Source organism: Phalacrocorax aristotelis, chromosome 1 (assembly GCF_949628215.1).
Source record: "Phalacrocorax aristotelis chromosome 1, bGulAri2.1, whole genome shotgun sequence".
Taxonomy (NCBI): Eukaryota; Metazoa; Chordata; class Aves; order Suliformes; family Phalacrocoracidae; genus Phalacrocorax; species Phalacrocorax aristotelis.
In genome coordinates, this window is record NC_134276.1 from 43,286,494 (window position 1) to 43,306,189 (window position 19,696).

At 39.5% G+C, this 19,696-nt stretch overlaps 1 pseudogene; it reads right to left on the reverse strand.

Annotated features, from left to right (window-relative positions):
- Positions 1-14,863: 14,863 nt before the first annotated feature.
- On the reverse strand, positions 14,864-15,005 carry LOC142052188 (U1 spliceosomal RNA; annotated as a pseudogene).
- Between the last annotated feature and the right edge of the window lie 4,691 nt (positions 15,006-19,696).

Consider the following 19,696-nt stretch of genomic DNA (forward strand, 5'->3'; position numbering starts at 1 on the left):
ATTACGTACTGAGGAGAGCAAAGGCTAAAGACAGCAAACAGTAATTTCGATTTGGCTCTTTAACCACATGAAGATGATTCACCACATTAAAGCTTAAGTTGGATAAGAAGTTAACCTGGGTCTCATTAAAGAAATCTGAAGAAAGAACTCAAAATCTGCTGATTTTTTACTGAAAAGTCCTTTATTTGCTCTCCTCAATTCTGTTTAAGTAATACTTTATTTAAAATAGTTGCTTATGGCTCTGCATGAACAAAGACTTTAATTTTTCTCCCTTTATTCCTATGTCTGTCTATATGCTCTTAGACACAACATCAATTCAGGCAGCAACTGACAATGTGATACTAATTTTTCTTTTTCTGTATCTCTATCATTTTTGGAGTATCTGAATTGCTTCTTATAACACTGCTTTATCATAAGGTAAGCAAGTGATATATCAGTATTCCCTTGATTTCTTACTTCTGTTTAGATTACACTAGAATTTTTGACCTGGACTCAGTTAGTTATGGCATGAAAGTTCAAGTACTTTAAAGAAGTAGAAAGATCCTTAAAAAATGCATTGCTGAACGGAAAACTTTTCATATTTGTATTGTAGAACTATCTGATACATAGCTAACTTTTGAACTGCAACCGATCACTCCCTATTAGAAAGAAATATACAGAAAATAATGGTATGTCACATATTTTTCATAGAATCATAGAATGTCCTGAGTTGGAAGGGACCCACAAGGACCATCAAGTCCAAGTCTTGTCCCTGCACAGGACAACCCCAAATTTACACCATATCTCTGAGGGCGTTGTCCAAGTGCTTCTTGAATAGCGTCAGGCTTGGTGCCATGACTGCCTCCCAGGGGAGCCTGTTCCAGTGCTCCACCTCTCTCTGGGGGGAAGAACCTTTTCCTAATATCCAACCTAAACCTCCCCTGGCCCATCTTCCTGTCATTCCCTCGGGTCCTGTCATTGGCCCTTCTTCCTCCCCTTGTGAGGAAGCTGCAGACCATGATGAGGTCTGCTCTCAATCTCCTCTTCTCCAGGCTGAACAAACCAAGTGACTTTAGCAACTCCTCATACAGTTTCCCCTCTAAAATCTTCACTAACTTCTTAGCCCTCCTCTGGACACTCTCTAGTAGCTTTATATCCTTAACGTACTGTGGTGCCCAAAACTGCACACAGCACTCGAGGTGAGGCCGCACCAGCGCAGAGCAGAGCAGGACAATCCCCTCCCTCAACCAGCTGCAATGCAGGGCTTGATGCACCCCAGGGCATGGTTGGCCCTCTGGGGTGCCAGGGCACCCTGTTGGCTCATGTTCAACTTGCCATTGACCGGAACCCCCAGGTCCCTCTCTGCAGAGCTGCTCTCCAGCCTCTTGTTCCCCAGTCTGTGTGTATATACCCAAGGTTGCCATGCCCAGGTGTAAAATCTGTCACTTTCCTTTGTCAAACGTAATACACTTGGTGACTGCCCAGCTCTCCAGTCTGTCCAGATCACCCTGCAGGGCTTCTCTGCCTTTGAGAGTGTCAACAGCTTGTCAAAATTTTGTGTCATCAGCAAACTTAATTGGTATTCTTTCAAGTCCTGCATCCAAGTCATTAACAAAGAGATTAAAGATGGATCCCTGTGGAACCCCACTAGTGGCAGGCCTCCAGCCTGATGTAACCCCAGAAGGCATACATTTCCAAGAAGGCATACTTAAAGCATCTTACATTTATTTGGCCTTTAAAAAAATATTTCTTGGTAATGTAAAGCAAATTGTTAGAAAGCTTTTTGATTTAATCTCAGTTCCTTTGTTTGGGTCATACAAATTAATCCACAATATTTCATTTTCGGTGGGTTGTTTAAGCAGTCGATTGTCTTTTCTGTTTACGCCTATTTAAAACAGAGGTAGATTACTTACATGTTCAATTTATTTCCTATGTGTTGCCTGTTCTAGGGTGAGCACTGAGATGGACAGCAGCCCTATCTTCCTGGCTGTCATTTATGGCAAATGCAGATTCCCTGTCCAGAGAGAAGCTGAGATGAACTCTAGGAATAGGGGTAGGAACCAGGTCACATCACAGAACAAAAGATCAAGCTAAATGTAATCTAAAGAGATCACACTGTCTACTTAGTGGAAACTCAATACGTATATCTCAGTGTTTGGCCTGAGTGCTTCAGAGATGCTCTATACAGCATTTAGCAACAACTAGTCTTATGCAAGATGCATTGAATGAAAACCACTTTGCATTGGGGTAAGCTTGCTGAACGCATTTCATCCATGCTTATGCCAGCAGAAAACATATTGGTTATCCTAAGGGTTGCTATTAGCCAGTTTCACCATTCAGGGAAGAAGTTGCTCTAATTCTACATATGAGAGAGATTTATCAAATTTTGGCATTGAAAGCAGTAATGTGCTGGTATTGAATGTCCATAAATACTAATAGGCTTTGTGTGGCACTAGAGGCATGGGGAGAAATGTGATATGAATTCAGGTTATTAAAGGAGCTGGTAACAACTAACTGTGCTGAAATAGTACAAAAGAGAGAGGAGAGCACTCATACAGACACAGAATGAGATTTCTTCAGATTTGTCCTTGATAAACATTTATAAACATTTGTGTAAGGAATAAAAATAATTGGAAGAGAAACATGCATACCTCATGCTGACAAAAATATGTTTGTGCCTAATAGATTGGAGAAATTGTTCAAGAATTGTTTATTCTTACGGAAAGATTGCCCTGTACAGCGCTGCCACGGACAGTTTCAGCTTGAATAAATATCTACATAATGACATTCACTTGAGTTATAGTGACTTAACTTTTAAAGTAAAGTTAGACATCACTGCATATTAAGGGGTGCATGGGGTTTTTGTGTTGTTTTTATTTTTCTTTTTTCATTCCTACTGAATGAAGGAATGAAATGTGGCATTAAAAGCTGAGTAGGAAGGACACATTTTGTTTCCTGAAGGTGTGGTTTCTTCTCCAGGTATGAGACCAAAGATTCTCGTAATTGAAAAGAAAAGGGTTTTTATTTATGTATTTATATTTCTATATAGTTGTGAAAAAAATTGGTAAAAGATAAAAACATCCAGTTCCGTTCCTTTCCACAGATACAAGATTATGGAAGTGATGGGTCTGTTAACTTGTGGAACAGAACAAAATGGCTGGGATTCTGCCTTTTGTATGTGGATTGTCCTAGACAGTAATATGCATTTTCAAAGTCTGTAAGCAGTTGTTTGTACCGGATGAGCTGCGGTTCTCTTGTGACTATATTAGCTATCTATGCTCTTATGCTTTACTGATTTACTGTACTCCTATGTGGTAAACCCAAATTACGTATCCCTCAGTGTGGGTCTCAAACAGACAGCCTAACTGAAATGTTCTGGTAGATTCAGCATATATCAGGGAAATGCACTGTATTAGGAGAACATTCAAACACCACTGCAGTTAAAGATGGAATTGTTCATTTTCTACAGTTAAAGCTAACACATTCCCATAAGAATTGGTCAAAAAGGTCTTCTAAATATGCCTTTTCAGCCACTACAATTTATTAAGTTATAGCAGGAGTAGAAAGAAAATATATACCTAACTATATGTATTTTTTTAGAGTGTATTTTTAATCAGTGTGATATGTGAATAATATAAAGATGATGGAGCAAATATAACAGCTCAGGAATGATGCTAGAATATGAGGTGCTCCGCAGAGACTTCAAATTCCAAAAAAAAGTAAAAATTTTGTATATAGTTTTTTTTCTGTGTTTTTTTTCTTCACTACTTCAGGAAAGAATTTATTCCACAGTTACCCTGTTTACTACCAGGAAATTCTGAAAGATGATAAGCAATAAGAAGATGAAGTGCTGACTCCTGGAAGGAATACGTAGCCACAGCTTTATGTAATGTCTGCATCTTTCTTATCTCAATAGAACACAATGTGGGTAACACCTGCATTAAGAGAAATGTTGCTGTTGTTCCTCTGCCTCTTGCCCTCCCTCCCCCTGGGGCTGTTGCATGGCCATATAATACAAACACAGGGAGAAAGGGAATTAACACAAAATAGAGGAGTTGTCTATATGGACAAGGATGAAATAAACATAGAAGCTGTCTCCTAGAACATTGCCTTCAACAGTAAATAATTGAGGTAAATATTAGTCTGAAGGAAGATGTAATAGATAAAACTACTTCAAATGAACTGATGAAAAACAAGGTGAAAAAAAAAAATTTCTAAGGTTGATTATTAAAACAATGACACTGTATACTCGACACACCGTGTTTAATTTCTACTTCCTGTTGATTTGTTCTCATGGAAGATAGCCACACATGTGTGGGTATGGATATTATATACATATACATGTACATATATAGGTATTTGCTAAGGTCAGAGGAAGGATTTTGATTTTTCTTTTCTTCCTTTGAGCCCTTGTAATGGAAATTTATTTTGATAATGACACAATCTTTTGGGTGTCAGTTTTCTAAGATGAACATGGAACAATTTAATAATACTTTTCAGATAAGAACAAAAGCGGAATACATATATTACATCAGCCCAATACAGACTGACAAGATTTATAAGATATTTATCTATTAAGTAGGTTGGTATACTTTCAGGCAACAGACTTCATGACTGTGTTACAGATATTGTTTTATAGTTTCTTGGCCAGCTATGTTCCAGGACTGTTTTTTTCTCTCATGACTGCAGAGCTGTGGAAGTTCAGTGCAGTTAACTGGAGCATGGCAGGTATGAGGAAGAACTGACACCGTACTCCAAAAGTAGCTTCTGTTCCAAAAATTAGCTGATGAGGTGTATTTAGTTAGATAAATAAAAACCTCTCAATATTTGTATCATTTATCATACCAGCAGTAAGCTAATATGAGGAAAGCAAAATATATTTTCTGAGAGGTCCTGTTCCTACAATTAAAAATTAATTTTCGCTTCTTTGCCAATGGAAAAATCCTGCTATCTTTTCTCAGGTTCCATTCCCCCAGACATGATCAGACTACACAAAGTAAGCTATCACCACAGCAAATCAGAAATAGTATTTTGTATTTCTTGTTGTAGCAGTGAAAATTTAGGTTGCCATCAAAAGCAGCAAGAATCTATACAGTCCTTTCTGCCAAAATATTGTGGCAATAAACCAGATGTATTATTAAATGACAGATTGAATGTTTAGAAAGTAAGGAACAAATCAACCTTGTTTTGAAGTCATTGGTAGGATCTGTAAAAAATCAACAAGAACTTAAAAATAATTAAGACTCATTATTATATTGCCTGTTTGAAAGGCTGCTTAAGAGAGTGATATGTTTTTAATAACAAAAGTTAAATATCCTCTTTCAAAGTCATCTTTTTAATGCTGGCAACTGGGTCTAAGGGCAAACAGTAAGTGGGCTGTACTGAAAATCATTGTAGGTGAGTAGTCATTTGTTCTGGTAATTAGAAAATCATGTTGAAGCAAAGAGAGCAAATGTTGTGAGTCCACAACCTTCAAATTTTTCATTTTATGTATGGTAGGTACTACATTAATAATCATATGTTTATTTTCATAAAACAGCTACCTGTTGTTTCAGTGGAGTTACTGAGAAGGAAAGGTACTAAATTATAAAACTAATTATACTACGGGGGAAGTTACAATTTCAGCTTCTCCATTTGTACTGTAAAAATGTACATTCAGAAATAGTAACCAGATAATGAAAGAACAAAACCGGTTCTGTTCTTAGTCACCTTCAGTTGTTTTGAATTCTTTCTGAGAGTGACTAATTCTTCTTAAAGGTCTCTGACTATCAGCTGTTATGGTAATATCTCACATACATATTTTTCTGCTCTCAGCCTCTCTTTTAGTCTCTCTCTGTTATCTCTTCTTGGTTTATGCTATCAGCTTAAATTTAACTTGTTCAGAATTGATTGAATACTAATTTCTTATTCCCTTTCTTTCCTCCAGCTCCTGTTTCAATCCTTTTTTCTTTATGGACCTGTTCTCCTCCACGTCACTTCCTTTTCTCCAAGCTTGTTGTCAGCCTCAGCACTGCAATTCTGCCTCAGACCAATAACATAGATCTTCCCAATCTCATCAGACCCAGATAATTTCTTTCTTTATGAATTCTTTCTTTCCACTGGTTATCCATTCAGACTTCTTGACATTTTTCCAGATTTTTGAAAATCTTAATGTTTTTAAGATTAAGCATAATCTTCCTACTATTGCTAACTGCTTAGATGACTTAGTATTTTCCTTAATGATTTGGATGATGCTAATGACTTGCCAATAATATTTTAATCAGTTAAGGGGAACTACAGAGACAAAGAGAATAAATAATATTTAATGTATATTTTAAATAGAACAAAGTAATTATCTCCAAATACAGTAAAAGGTACACAGGAATAGCACTAATGAACACATTTTCCAACTTTAAATGTAGTAAGGCAAAGAGCAGGTGTCTGACTAGGGTATGAAATTTCCAACAGTGAAGGTATTTTAAGAAAGTTTCACAAATATTTGTATGGAATATAGATGCAGGAATATAATTTCAGGCAAACAGATAGAATATATGACTTTTCAAGTCTGTTTCCAGACCCATTTTCCTTCTAGTCTGGATTTCTACTCTTTTGGTACATATGACATAATTAATCTCCTTGTTTCATTTGTTCCGCACCCTTCATATATCTCATAACTAAGAGATTTCCCTCTTTCCTTCTACCAAAGCGTAACAAGAAGTAATCTCCAGTTATGGGAAGCTCAAGTAATGTTCAATGTGTTGTATTACTGTTTCACTCTCCTACCTTTTCTGCTTGCATGTCATAGGCCTTTCTGTGTTTTATTTAGCTTTTCGCCTTTTCTGACTTGAAGATCTTTGTATTTTAACTGTTTTCCAACCTATTAACAAGTCATAATTTCAGCACCCGTGTGACACCAGTTAAGTCTTTGCTTGAATTCTGAAAAAGGTATGAGACTATGCCCTGGTTAATTCACCTTTATTGTGACTGAGCTTGTAAATCTGGTGTTCAGTGGTGTGCCTGACATGGCTCTAACCCTTTCACTTGATCACAGCGCCCTGTGGTAATTTCACAAAGTATTTTTTTTCAAGGAGAATTAATATGCTTTAAACATGCCTTCCCCTTGCTATTTAAGAGTGTCTTGTTATTTTCTACAATTTTCTATTAACACAGAGTAAAAAATTGTGTGCAGTCTCACTGTAACTAGTGGGACTACCTGTAAAATATGTTTTACTTTCTGGAAAGGGGAAAGGTATAGGAGAAAGAAGGCATTCCCAGTAGATAAGAAGAGAAAAATAAGCATTTGACAATGATAATTCAGTAGTAGTGTTATGCTGAGAAAAGGGAATGTTGCATATTTTTTTGAAAAAAAAAAAATACCCTTTCTCTAGGCAACACTACCGAATGCTAACAACTGTTGCCTAATGAACAGTGTAATGCAACAGGCAGTAGAACTGAGTGATGGTAGGCTGATTGCAGAGAGAAAATATCAACATTATGAAAACTTAGTGTTTGTGCTGTCTTTGTTTTATCCAACCTAAGCAAACCTTGGGCTTTATCATCCATCATAACAATTCACATTACCTATGACTGATCTGGCTTTGTTTCCCAAAAAAATTTAAAAACTTGCTTTAAAATGTTGCGTTCTATGTGATTTGCAGGTTTAGAGATATTGACTGCTCTGACTTTTCTTGGTGAATTGTAAGTGTAGATGAGCTGTGCTGTGTGACTTTGTTTTGAACACTGAAAACTAGCAAGTTGTGTTGTGTTTTATTTGTGAAGTGGCTGTATAGTATGTTCTTATTAAGCTTCAGTAAAAACAGATGATGGTTTTGAGTCAAGACCCTCTGAGAACATTTTATAACCCCAGCTGCAAAGTGCACTAGTGTTTTTATCTAGCTGTAATACTTTGCTTCTTTTATCTTTTTTCCCCATTAAATATGCCAGATGAAATGGGATTAATATTGTGATATTAAAGTATGTGTAAAAGTAGAACACTGCAGTGAAACGTGTATGAATGTGTTGGCAAGGTATGAACAACTTAAAATACTCCACATAATCAGGATTTAAAGTTTAGTTGTCTATATTACAACCTACATCCCCAGAGCATCCCAGCAAGACATTTGCATACACTGAGCAATCTAGAGGAAAAGTAATTGTAAAGGATGGGCTGTGATTTCATTTATATATCATGTAAAAGCTGACTCAAGGTGCACTTAAACATATTTGTTATACATTCAGTGTGTAGAAGTGGGTTTACTGAGGGCTTTTTTTTTTAAAAAAAAAAAGACTCCAAAAAAATTCCATTAGAGAATTTCCCTGAAAAAAGGAAAGTTAACAAGGGGGCTACAAGATGACACTAGGAGTGTGGTTTGGTGTCTTCACCAAGCATTTAAGTAGTGAAATTCTGTGAGTTTAAAAGTAGATTAGAAAACCTTTAAATGTTCTGATGTTTCAACTCAACAGTCCTTTTAGAAGTTTTTGAAGGTTAAATCAAGAAGATTTTTCTTCTTTAGTAGCATAATTTCAAATAAACAGCTTAAAGGCAGCCCATTATTGCTATCTTTCTGAGTGAATTCAGCAATAACATCTATGAAGCTAGGTGGTTACAAATGTTGTAAAGTTTTAGAACCCTCCACCAAAAACGAAACCCTAATAAGGGAGATGGGTAAAGTTATTTTAAAGTGTTATCTTCTTATGGGTAAAATGACTAAATAAATTGCATAGATTCTCAGCTAGAATCTGTATTTCCTGCCAAGAATCTATGAAAAAAATTTTTGAAAACACTACAATTTACTCATGCCAAAAATAATTTAAATGTTATCAGTTTGCTGTATATTAAACTATTAACTTTATTTATATGATAAAATATCTCCCATATTAAGAATGTTGACTAAACAGTTTTAGTGTCAGTCCTAGGAAAGACTGAAACACAAAAGGGTTAGTTAAATTAACTCTTTTGAAGGTCTTTGTCCCTCTCCTGGGAACTATGTAAAATTTAAGGATCTGTTGCTTTGCATTAGCTGAAGAGGCTGTTAAACATACAGAATTGTTTTTCTATATATAAAGAACTGATACATATCTTCCTTCTCTCATATCTTTCCATACTTTTCTGAAAACAAAGAAGTACTAATCTCTCACACCAAGCATGTCTAAAGCAAAGTTTAAAAAGAAATCTATTGCAGTGTTAGGGTAAGCATAGCAAAGGAAATTCAATACTTACACAGTCTTTTCAGATATTTTATCTCACTTGTTCATGCTATTCAGGCATCAGGAGACTCAGGAAAGCAATAATCTTCAACTTAATATATGTTCCACCTCTAAGGTACTACACATCAGGTTATGATTTTGTAGGAGCTTTGCTTGTCCACGGTGGGCTTTGCTGGATTGCTTATGAGCTGAGAAGGCTCATGTTTGGTAAAGAAATTGGTACACCACAAGTAGATTTCTTCACTTTGGTTTCTCTGGGTGGACCAAAGTAATGGATCCCATAGCTCTGGGTCCTTCTCAGCTGAAGTGAAGAGATGCAATTGTTTCCAAATGCAATGCTAAAGTGAGCTGGCACAATCACCACAAACACAGATATTTGCAATATCCTATTTATCTGGGTTTTGTTTTTTTTTTTTTCATGTTCTTTGATGTGAGTTATAGTGGGGGGGGGGTTTGTTCGATTGTTTGGGTTTTTTTGTTTCTTTATTTTTCCCTTTAGGTAACAGAGTGGACTTCATTGAAGTGGATGGAAAAAGAACATTTCTCCAAAGTTATTTCATATTCTGAAAATGTCTTAGCTGTGCCGACTTAACATTTTCAATGTTTTTAAGTAACCAGAAAAACTAAAAACTGAAATGAAAACATGATCTAGAAAATAAGGACATGCTTATACAGAGAATTGGACTGGCATAAGAAAAATGGAAGATGGTTATGAGTGTCTAGTAGCTGCTGTGGCTTTATTTTGTGGACGTTATAGAGGACAGAAACCATCTCATCATTCTGAAATAATTTGTTTCAGAGTGATGCTGTTACCACTGTACAGGATGCAGCCTACAGAAATCCCACACACTAACTCCTCTTTCTTACCCTTCCTACTTTCCCCCAGACGTCTTCAAAATCAATAAATGAAAGTAAAATATCCAACCACCACTAGAAGTTGTAATAAAAATAAACAAATAATAAGCACAAGGGATTAACTAGAAATATGAATTGGTGAAATTATTTTCTCTTTAGAATCCAGACTGCATCCCTTTATTCTCTTTTGTCTTAAGGACAGCAGAAAATTATCTGCCCTGTCCAAAATGCTGCTATCTATAAGATACCAATTAAGCCTCATTCCTTCCCTCCTGAGAACTAGGTGTTAACAAATGCCTTTATGTTACCAAAGAACAGAATGTGCATGCAGTTAGCAAAAGCACAAGTAGCTCAATAGCAAACTAATATGGAAATTTTGTGCACCAAAGAATACCCCTTCCACAGTTCTTCATTTTTTATTGCCTGTAAACTGAGTTCAGTGTCCCAAAATCTATGCACGTGGCTCATATTTCTAATATATCCATGAGGAGTAAGATAATCAGGTAGTTCTTGAAGTAACCATATACTAACCAGGAGATCAGGAAGGTTGAATAAGATGTAAATACCCAGTCTTGAAAACTACCTTCTATTTCATTTTACTGTGATAGATGTTAAAATGTTCACAAATAATCAATACACAGAAAGATCAAGTGTTTAAACAGGATTTTATCTAAATTATAACTGTGGGATAAGATCATGCTTTGCACAGAAAAAGGAATTAACTACAGTTTGTGAAGCAAAATATTAGCCAAGACCATGTGGTTTTGTTTAGTTGGGTTTTTGGTGGAGGGGGTTGGAGAATATTATGAAACATGCACAGAAAGCATCTTAGTTTCACACAGTTTTAATTCCCCCCACATGTTCAGCTGCAGTTTTCTGTATGGTACATTAGACTGTCTACTACTGTTTAGTTTGCATATAGCACAGCTAAAACCAAACATAAACATTTGGTGTAATAAGGCAAAAGCAGCTTGATTTGTCTTAATTGCTAGTGGCATCCATTTTATTACTAGAAGGTGGTTATACTTTGGTGATACTTTGGGGACAAGCAATTTTCATAAAACTTGTTCCAACTATTTGTAGCCTGGTGAAGAATTTTTTATTTTGACCAGTAGTGCAATGGACATACACAAAGCTGTTATGGAAATAGCATACAGGGAAGACACATAGATGGTTTTTAGCTTGGTATTGTGTAAAAAGAGAGCCCTGCTGGAGCTGGTACTGCTAGATTTCTCCTTCTACCCATTCCACATTGTTACTTGATAGATATAGTCTATAGTCTGCTGCCTTTATCTGAACTTTTGTTGCATATAGAGGATCTGTGGGAGCTGTTTATTTCTCCTTGTCATGGTGTGGAAGCTAAATGGACTTGGATAGCAAAGTGCTTTAACCACACATACATGCAGTTTTACAAATAACATTACTTTCCTGTGCTGTGGGGGAGATGATGCAGTCAGGGAAAGAAGTCAGGTCATTTAGTGCAATGTTTTCTTACATGTTCTTCCTGCCCTGCAGGGAGATGGCACAGTCCTGGAGAGAGGTTAGACAGCTCAGTGTAGCAGTACCAGCCACACTGTGCATAGTCATAGGGTAAGACCATGGTTTCCACTGAGCTCTTTTTGGTTCCCTGTATTCCCTGGAGGTTACAGAGATAATCCTGGATCCTGGTGTGGGACTGTGAGGTTTCCGTCCACAGAATCTCTTCCAGAAACTCTTGGCTATCCCAGTATTCATAAGGGTCCTTATTTATTGGATTACTTGTTCAAAAGGTGTCACCTCTTCCAGATTTTCTGTCCCTGTTGTGGCACTCAAAACCTTCTTCTTCCAGACCCTTCTGACATTTCTGCACTTCTTGGTTATCAACAGGTTGGTTGTGTAACTTGGCTATCTATTTCTGTGAGCACACTGGAACTATCCTGTTGTTTGAGACGAGTGGTTGAGCATATTTCATCTACTACTACAACAAAAGTAAAGTTCAGGGGATCATGCCAAGAGCTCTGCTAACTAGGCCTAAGTCATGTTAACTGCTACACTCCTCAACCCTAGACTTCTACATTTACAACACAGAAACATTTTATTTTGCCCACATGAGAATTTTGCTGTTGAAAATTATAAAGAAATACATATCAGAGAACATTCAGGAGGATCAATCCACTCATCAAGGCTTATTTTTTTTAAATTGTTTTATATATAAAAATATATACTGGGGTATATATTCAATTATTCAATTATTCAATTCAAATCAAAATTCAGTTATTTCCATAATGGAAGTTAAAGCTAGATGTCCATTTCAATTTTCAGGCTTCCAGCTAGGAACATAACATAGGAGGCTTACCAGTCAGGGTAAAAGGTTCATCCAACCCAGTATCCTGTCTCTAAGAGAATTCAAATGCAGATGCCAAGAAAAAAGAGAATAGGATGAGGACAAACATAGAAATGCTCCTTCCAAGTGTACAAAAAATTTTTAGCAAATCTGAGTTCAAGGACTACCTCATCTAGAAGGGAGATTCCAGGTGTCCTTGTAATTGCGCTTATTTCAGTTTCATTAACTTGTCTGGGCTACCTTGAAAAAATGTGAAATGGGCATCTGTCTTACCTCTGTTATTCAGAAGTCGCTCTACTTGGCAACTCAGTCAAGACACGGCACTATTTCACAGAATCACAGAATGATAGGGGTTGGAACAGACCTCTGGAGATCATCTTGTCCAACCTCCCTGCATGAGCAGGGACACCTAGACCAGGGGGCACAGGTACGTGTCCAGGCATGTTTTGAATATTTCCAGAGAATAAGACTCCACAAACTCTCTGGGCAGCCTGTTCCACTGCTCTGGCACCCAAACAGTAAAGAATTTTTTTCTCATGTTTAGCTGGAACTTCCTCTGTTCCAACTTGTGCCCATTGCCCCTTGTCTTGTTGTTGGGTACCACTGAAAAGAGTCTGGCCCCATACACTTGACATCTGCCCTTCAGCTATTTATAAGTATTGATGAAATCCCCCCTCAGTCTTCTCCAGCCTAAAGAGACCCAAGTCTCTCAGCCTTTCCTCATACGGGAGGTGCTCCAGTCCCCTGGTCGTCTTGGTACCTCTCCGCTGGACTTGCTTGAGCAGTTCCCTGTTCTTCTTAAACTGGGGGGCCCAAAACCGGACACTGTACTCCAAACGTGGTCAAAGTAGAGGGGGAGGATAATCTGCTGGCCACACTCCTTTTTATGCATCCCAGGATACTGTTGGCCTTCTTGGCCACAAGGGGACATTGCTGGCTCAGGGTCAGCTTGTTGTCCACCAGCACTCCCAGGTCCTTCTCAACATTGCTGCTTTCCAGTAGTTCAGCCCCCAGCCTGTACTGGTGCATGGGGTTGTTGCTCCCCAGGTGCAGGACCTTGCACTTGCTTTTGCTGGATTTCATCAGGTTCCCCTCGGCCCAGCTCTCCAGCCTGTCCAGGTGTTGCTGGATGGCAGCACAGCCTTCTGGTGTATCAGCCACTCCTCCCAGCTTGGTATCATCTGCAAACTTGCTGAGGTTACACTCTATCCCTTCATCCAGGTCATTGATGAATATGTTGAACAGAACTGGATGCAGCACAGACCCCTGGGGAACGCCACTAGTTACAGGCCTCCATTAAGACTCTGTCCCATTGATTATGAACCTCTGAGTTCTGTTGTTGAACCAGTTCTCTATCCATCTCACTGTCCAAACCTTAGTGGCTTTGACAGATAATCAAATGTCAGTACATAAAATCTGCACTGAGTCTACAAGTCTGTGACAAAACCTATGAAACCTCTTAACAATTTTGGTCCCAGCCAGAAGATGAAATGTGATTGGAATATTATATTTTAATGCAGCAGAATGAGTAAAATAGTTGCATATGCTGTCACATTCATTCCATGCTGGGGAAATAAATGTTTTCTCTGTGCTACTACAATTCTTTTTTTTTTTCTGATATTAAGTAATTAGAAGAGAACCAAAAGGTTCCAGCATTCTTATTCACAACCAAGTTGGGTTAATAAAACATCTGTAACTTAAAACTGAGGCATGAGGCTACACTTAACATACCACAAAGCTGAATAAAAAGTACAGCTGACCTACTTGGTGAAGAAAAGTTGCTCTTTTCTTATATATTGGCTGTGGTATGTTAGATCAATTGAAAACTAGTATATTTGAAGGGCAGCATGCAGTTACTCTGTGAGATGGTAGTTATGCCATTATCTCAGTTTCCTGCTGCACTGCTACACTAATTTTAGTCATAGAGAATTTTAGTAAGAGTGCATCTGGAGGTCTGGCAATACCAGCATTAGTATTCTGTGAGGGCCTAGAGACCTTAACCTCACTGAGGGCTTGTGCTGGTTTTGGCTGAGAAAGGGTTAATTCTCGTCACTGTAGCACCTGTAGCAGTGAGGGACCTTTCCAGCTTCCCGCGCTCTGCCATGTGGGCAAGAGGCCGGGAGGGGCGGGGCCACAGCCAAGTCAGCTGATCCCGACTGACCAATGGGATGTTCATTCCATTCCATGTGATACCATGACCAGTATATTAATGGGGCTGGTTGGCACACAGGGGGGTAGTTGTGGCTTGGGGATGGGTGGTGTTGGGTGACTGTATCATGTGTGGTTTGTTTTGGTTATTCATTCCCCCTTCTCCCATTCCTGGGTTTCACGCCTCTCTTGTTGTTTTCCTTTCATTTGCATTATTGTTGCTGTTATTTTTTTATTTTAATGATTAAACTATTCTTATCTCCACCCATGAGCTTTACCCTTCTGATTGTCTCCCCCATCCTGCTGGTGGGAGAGTGAGAGAGTGGCTCTGTGGGGCTGAGCTGTGTGCTAAACCACAACAGTCTCTTTTTTCAGAGGAGAGCGCGAACGCAGTCCCCCTCTACCACAAATTATGCAGTCGAGTTTCCTGCAATTGGGGAAATCACAGGGGTCAGCACGTCTGGAGTGCAGGGGATGAGCTTTGCCCTGGGAAAGCCACCTGCCTTGTCATGGTGTCCTGGAGAACTGGTCAAAGTAAAGAAGACATCTTGGGACTGACAAGTACTACCATAAGATGACTATTCAGCAGAAAGTGATATAAAACTGTAGAACTTCTTACTTATGTAAAGGATCACCCATTCCCCTGTTCTGATGTGTTGTAGCAAAAGTTTGGTGCTGAGCTTTTGTACCTCTGAGACTATCCGTTCCTAATACTGTGACATGAAAAAAAAAGTGAGAGAAATGTGTTTTACTTACTTTCTATTTCTTAAAATGGACTAAGTTTAATTTCATCATTAGGCTTTTTTCTTTTATTTATTTTTAAGTGTATTGCTTTCTTACTGTGAGTAGCTTTGTGCTATTTCAGCATAACCAACAACAAAAGTCAACACAAACAAGGAACAAAATAAGTACACAGCTGTACATCTGAATGATGTGCCTGAAATATCAGGCTATAAAAATAGTTTGCTTTTCCCTTTGTCCTATAACTCGCTTATCTCCAACAGGAAGGGTAAAAACTGGTCCCTACTTATTTTCCCTTGAATTTCATAGAATCTAATGGGTAGTATACCTCCAATGAGCAAAATCAAACCAAAAACAAACAAAAAAATTGTCTCTGCCAAAATAGATTAAAATTTGTGTTTTTCACAATAAATTTTTCATCTACAGATAATTTAGTGTATCAGGAAACCAAGAATTTTCTTAATCTGTGCTAACATACAGAAAATTATTTCTTTTGAACAGCAGGGTAACATGAAAATGTGAATGACCATGAGACTCATCAGTTAGATTACTATGATTTAGGAGTTAAAGGGTGGGAAAATAGATGGAAGGAGAAAAGTTTTCTAGGCTCCATAACTGAAATACTTTGTTTCTTATGTTTAAGAGAAATACAGATGAATTAGGCTGACAATGTATTCTCTCAAACAGACTTACTTTTTTTCCTGTGGAAAGGTGCAAAAAGAGTTTCCTGCTTTCTGGGTTGCTGGTCTAACCATAATGTGTGGTTAGGGCACATAATCCCATACACACAAGCATCTCTAGCTACACATTTTAAAGAAGCTTTAAAGGGGTTTAAGATCCTCAAAGCACAAGAATAGTACATACTGATGTGCAGGAAGTGGAGCAGTCAGTGGAGTTGGTTGAGTGACCTGATGGAGCTCAAAAGCAAAAGAGAAGGATAAGTAAGGTGGTACAAGAACAGGTGTTCTAAGAGGAATACAGAAGCTTATCACAGATGTGCAAAAAAGGAATTAGGAGATCCAGAGTCTGACGGAAGTTTAAACTAGTGAGGAATATGAATGACAACAAACTTCTATTGACAATGCAGCAACAAAAGAAAGATCAAGGAAAATGTGAGCCCTTTGCTGAATGGAGAGGGTAAGTGAATGACAAGGGACATGGAAAAGGCTGCAGTGATAAATGTACCCTTTCCTGCAGTATTTGTTGACAAAGTTTGTCCCTAGGCCTCCCACATGTGTATGCCTTGTTAGGGAGAAAAAATGTTACTTAAAAGCAGAGAAGGAATGAGTTATGGACCACTAATGAACTGCAAAAAAAAAAAAAAAAAATTCCATGAAACTGGACAGAGTGTACATAAAGGTGTAAAAGAACCTGGTTGGCGTCATCATGAAAACATTAATAGAATCATAGAATCATTGAGGTTGGAAAAGTCCAACCATCAGCCCAAAACTACCATGTCTCCTAAACCATGGCCTCAAGTGCCACGTCTACACGTCTTTTAAATACCTCCAGGGATGGCAACTCCAGCACCTCTCTGGGCAGCTTGTTCCAATGCCTGACCACTCTTTCAGTAAAGAAATTTTTCCTAATATCCAATCTAAACCTCCCCTGATACAGCTTGAAGCCATTTCTTCTCATTCTGTCACTAGTAACTTGGGAGAAGAGACCAACACCCACCTCGCTACAACCTCCTTTCAGGTAGTTGTAGACAGCAATAAGGTCTCCCCTCAGCCTCCTCTTCTCCAGGCTAAACAACCCCAGCTCCCTCAACCTCTCCTTCGTTGCCCTTCTCTGGACATGCTCCAGCACCTCAATGTCCTCCTTGTAGTGAGGGGCCCAAAACTGAACACAATATTCAAGGCGTGGCCTCACCAGTACTGAGTACAGGGGCACAATCACTTCCCTGCTCCTGCTGGCCACCCTATTCCTGACACAAGCCAGGATGCTGTTGGTCTTCTTGGCCACCTGGGCACACTGCCGGCTCATGTTCAGCTGGCTGTCAACCAACACCCCCGGGTTCTCCTCCGCCAGACAGCTTTCCAGTCACTCTTCCTGAAGTCTGTAGTATTGGCTACCAATGCAAGGGAGGTTGTCAGTAAGTCAACACTGGAGGCAGCCTGGGCTGCAGTGATTGTGCACTGGTGGAGTTCACATTCCTGAGGGATACATGAAAAGTGAGGAGTATAGTTAGGACCCTAAAGTTTAAGAAAGCAGAATTCCAGCACTTCAATTAGTTAGTCAGAAGGATCCCTTGGGAAATGGTCTTCAGGGACAAGGGAACAGAAAAGAGTTGGCAGATCTTTAAAGACACATTCCATACAGCACAAGAGCTCTCCGTTCCAAGGTGTAAGAAATCAGGCAAGGGAGGGAAGAGACCAGTGTGGCTGAGTCAAGATATGCTGGTCAAACTAAAGGGCAAGAGGGAACCGCACAGGCAGTAAAAGCAGGGACAGGTAGCCTAGGAAGAGTATAGGGACACTGCCCGGTTGTGTAGGGATGGGGTCAGGAGAGCCAAGGCGCATCTGGATCTGAATTTGGCAATGGATGCAAAGAATAATAAGAAACGCTTCTACTGGTACATCAACCAGAAAAGGACAGTCAAAGTAAGTGTACCCCCTATGATGAACAAGAATGGTGGCCTAGTATCAACAAATGAGGAGAAGGCTGAGATACTTAACAACCTTTTTGACTCAGTCTTCACTGGAAAACCTCTCCTCACCCCTCCCAAGCCAGTGGACAGCAGGATGGAGACCAGGGGGATAAAGCCCCTCCCACTGTCAGGGAAGGTCAAGTTCCTGACTACCCGAGGAACCTGGATATACACAAGCTTATGGAACCTGATGAGATACATCCCAGAGTCCTGATGGAATTAGCTGATATAGTTGCCAAGCCACTCTACACGATATTTGAATAGTCATGGCAGTCAGGTGAAGTCCCTGGGGACTGGAAGAAGGGAAACATTATGTCATCTTTAAAAAGGGTAGAAAGGAGGACCCAGGGAACTACCATCCTGTCTCACCTCTCACCTCACTTCTGTTGCTGGGAAGATCATGGAACAGCTCCTCCTAGAAGCTGTGCTAAGGCACATGGAGGACAGGAAGGTGATTCGAGGCAGCCAGCATGGCTTCACTAAGGGCAAGTCCTGCCTGACCAACCTAGTGGCCTTCCATGATGGAGTGACTACATCAGTGGACAAGGGAAGAGCAACAGATGTCATCTATCTCGCCTTCTCTAAGGCCTTTGACATGGTCCTCCACAGGACCCTTCCCTCTAAACTGTAGAGAAATGGATTTGATGGGTGGAATGTTCAGTGGATAAGGAATTGGTTGGATGCACCTGGGTCAGGGCAACCCCTGATGCCAATACAGGCTGGAGGATGAAGGGATTGAGAGCAGCCCTGCAGAGAAGGACTTGGGGGTACTGGAGGATGAAAAGCTGGACATGAGCCAGCAATGTGTGCTTGCAGCCCAGAAGGCCAACCAGACCCAGGGCTGCATCAGAAGGAGCATAGCCAGCAGGTTGAGGGAGGTGATTCTGCCCCTCTACTCCACTCTGGTGAGACCCTACCTGAAGTGTTGCATCCAGCTCTGGAGCCCTCAACACAGAATGGACATGGAACTGTTGAGGCAGGTCCAGAGGAGGGCCACAAAAATGATCAGAGGGCTGGAGCACCTCTCCGACGAGCAGAGGCTGAGAGAGTTGCGGCTGTTCAGCATGTAGAAGAGGAGGCTGTGGGGAGACCTTATTGCGGCCTTCCAGTACTTAAAGCGGGACTATAGGAAAGATGGGAATAATCTCTTTGGCAAGGCCTGTTGTGACAGGACAAGGGGTAACGGTTTTAAACAAAAGGAGGGTAGATTTAGTCTGGGTATAAGGAAAAGGTTTTTTTACAATGATGGTGATGAAACACTGGCACTGGTTGCCCAGAGAGGTGGCAGGTGCCCCATCCCTGGAAACATTCAAGGTCAGGTTGGATGGGGCTCTGAGCAACCTGATCTAGCTGAAGGTGTCCCTGCTCACTGCAGGGGGTTTGAACTAGATGACCTTTAAAGGTCCGTTCCAACAGAAACTATTCTATGATTCTGTGATTTATGATTCTATGATTCATATTTGCATACCCACATTTTCTTGTCTTTTCCCTGATCCTGTGCTTAGCAACATCATCATTTTAAAAGCTGAGGATAAGTATTCATTTAATTTTGCTCTGCACCTAGATGACCTTTAATCTAAATCCCATATTTCCTCCATTAAAGACCTCACTTTTTTTGTTTTAAATGAGTTTACATGACTGAAGAAATTTGATTTTTATTGACTTCCTTGCAAAGTCCAAGCCATCATGCTTTATTGTAATTCCTCCTTTATCCCTGACTAGACACAGCTGTCTTACCTGATAAGTACTCATTCCTTTCTTGGTAGGTTACTGCTTACCCTTGATAACCTTTTAGAGTAGTTATACATCTGCTT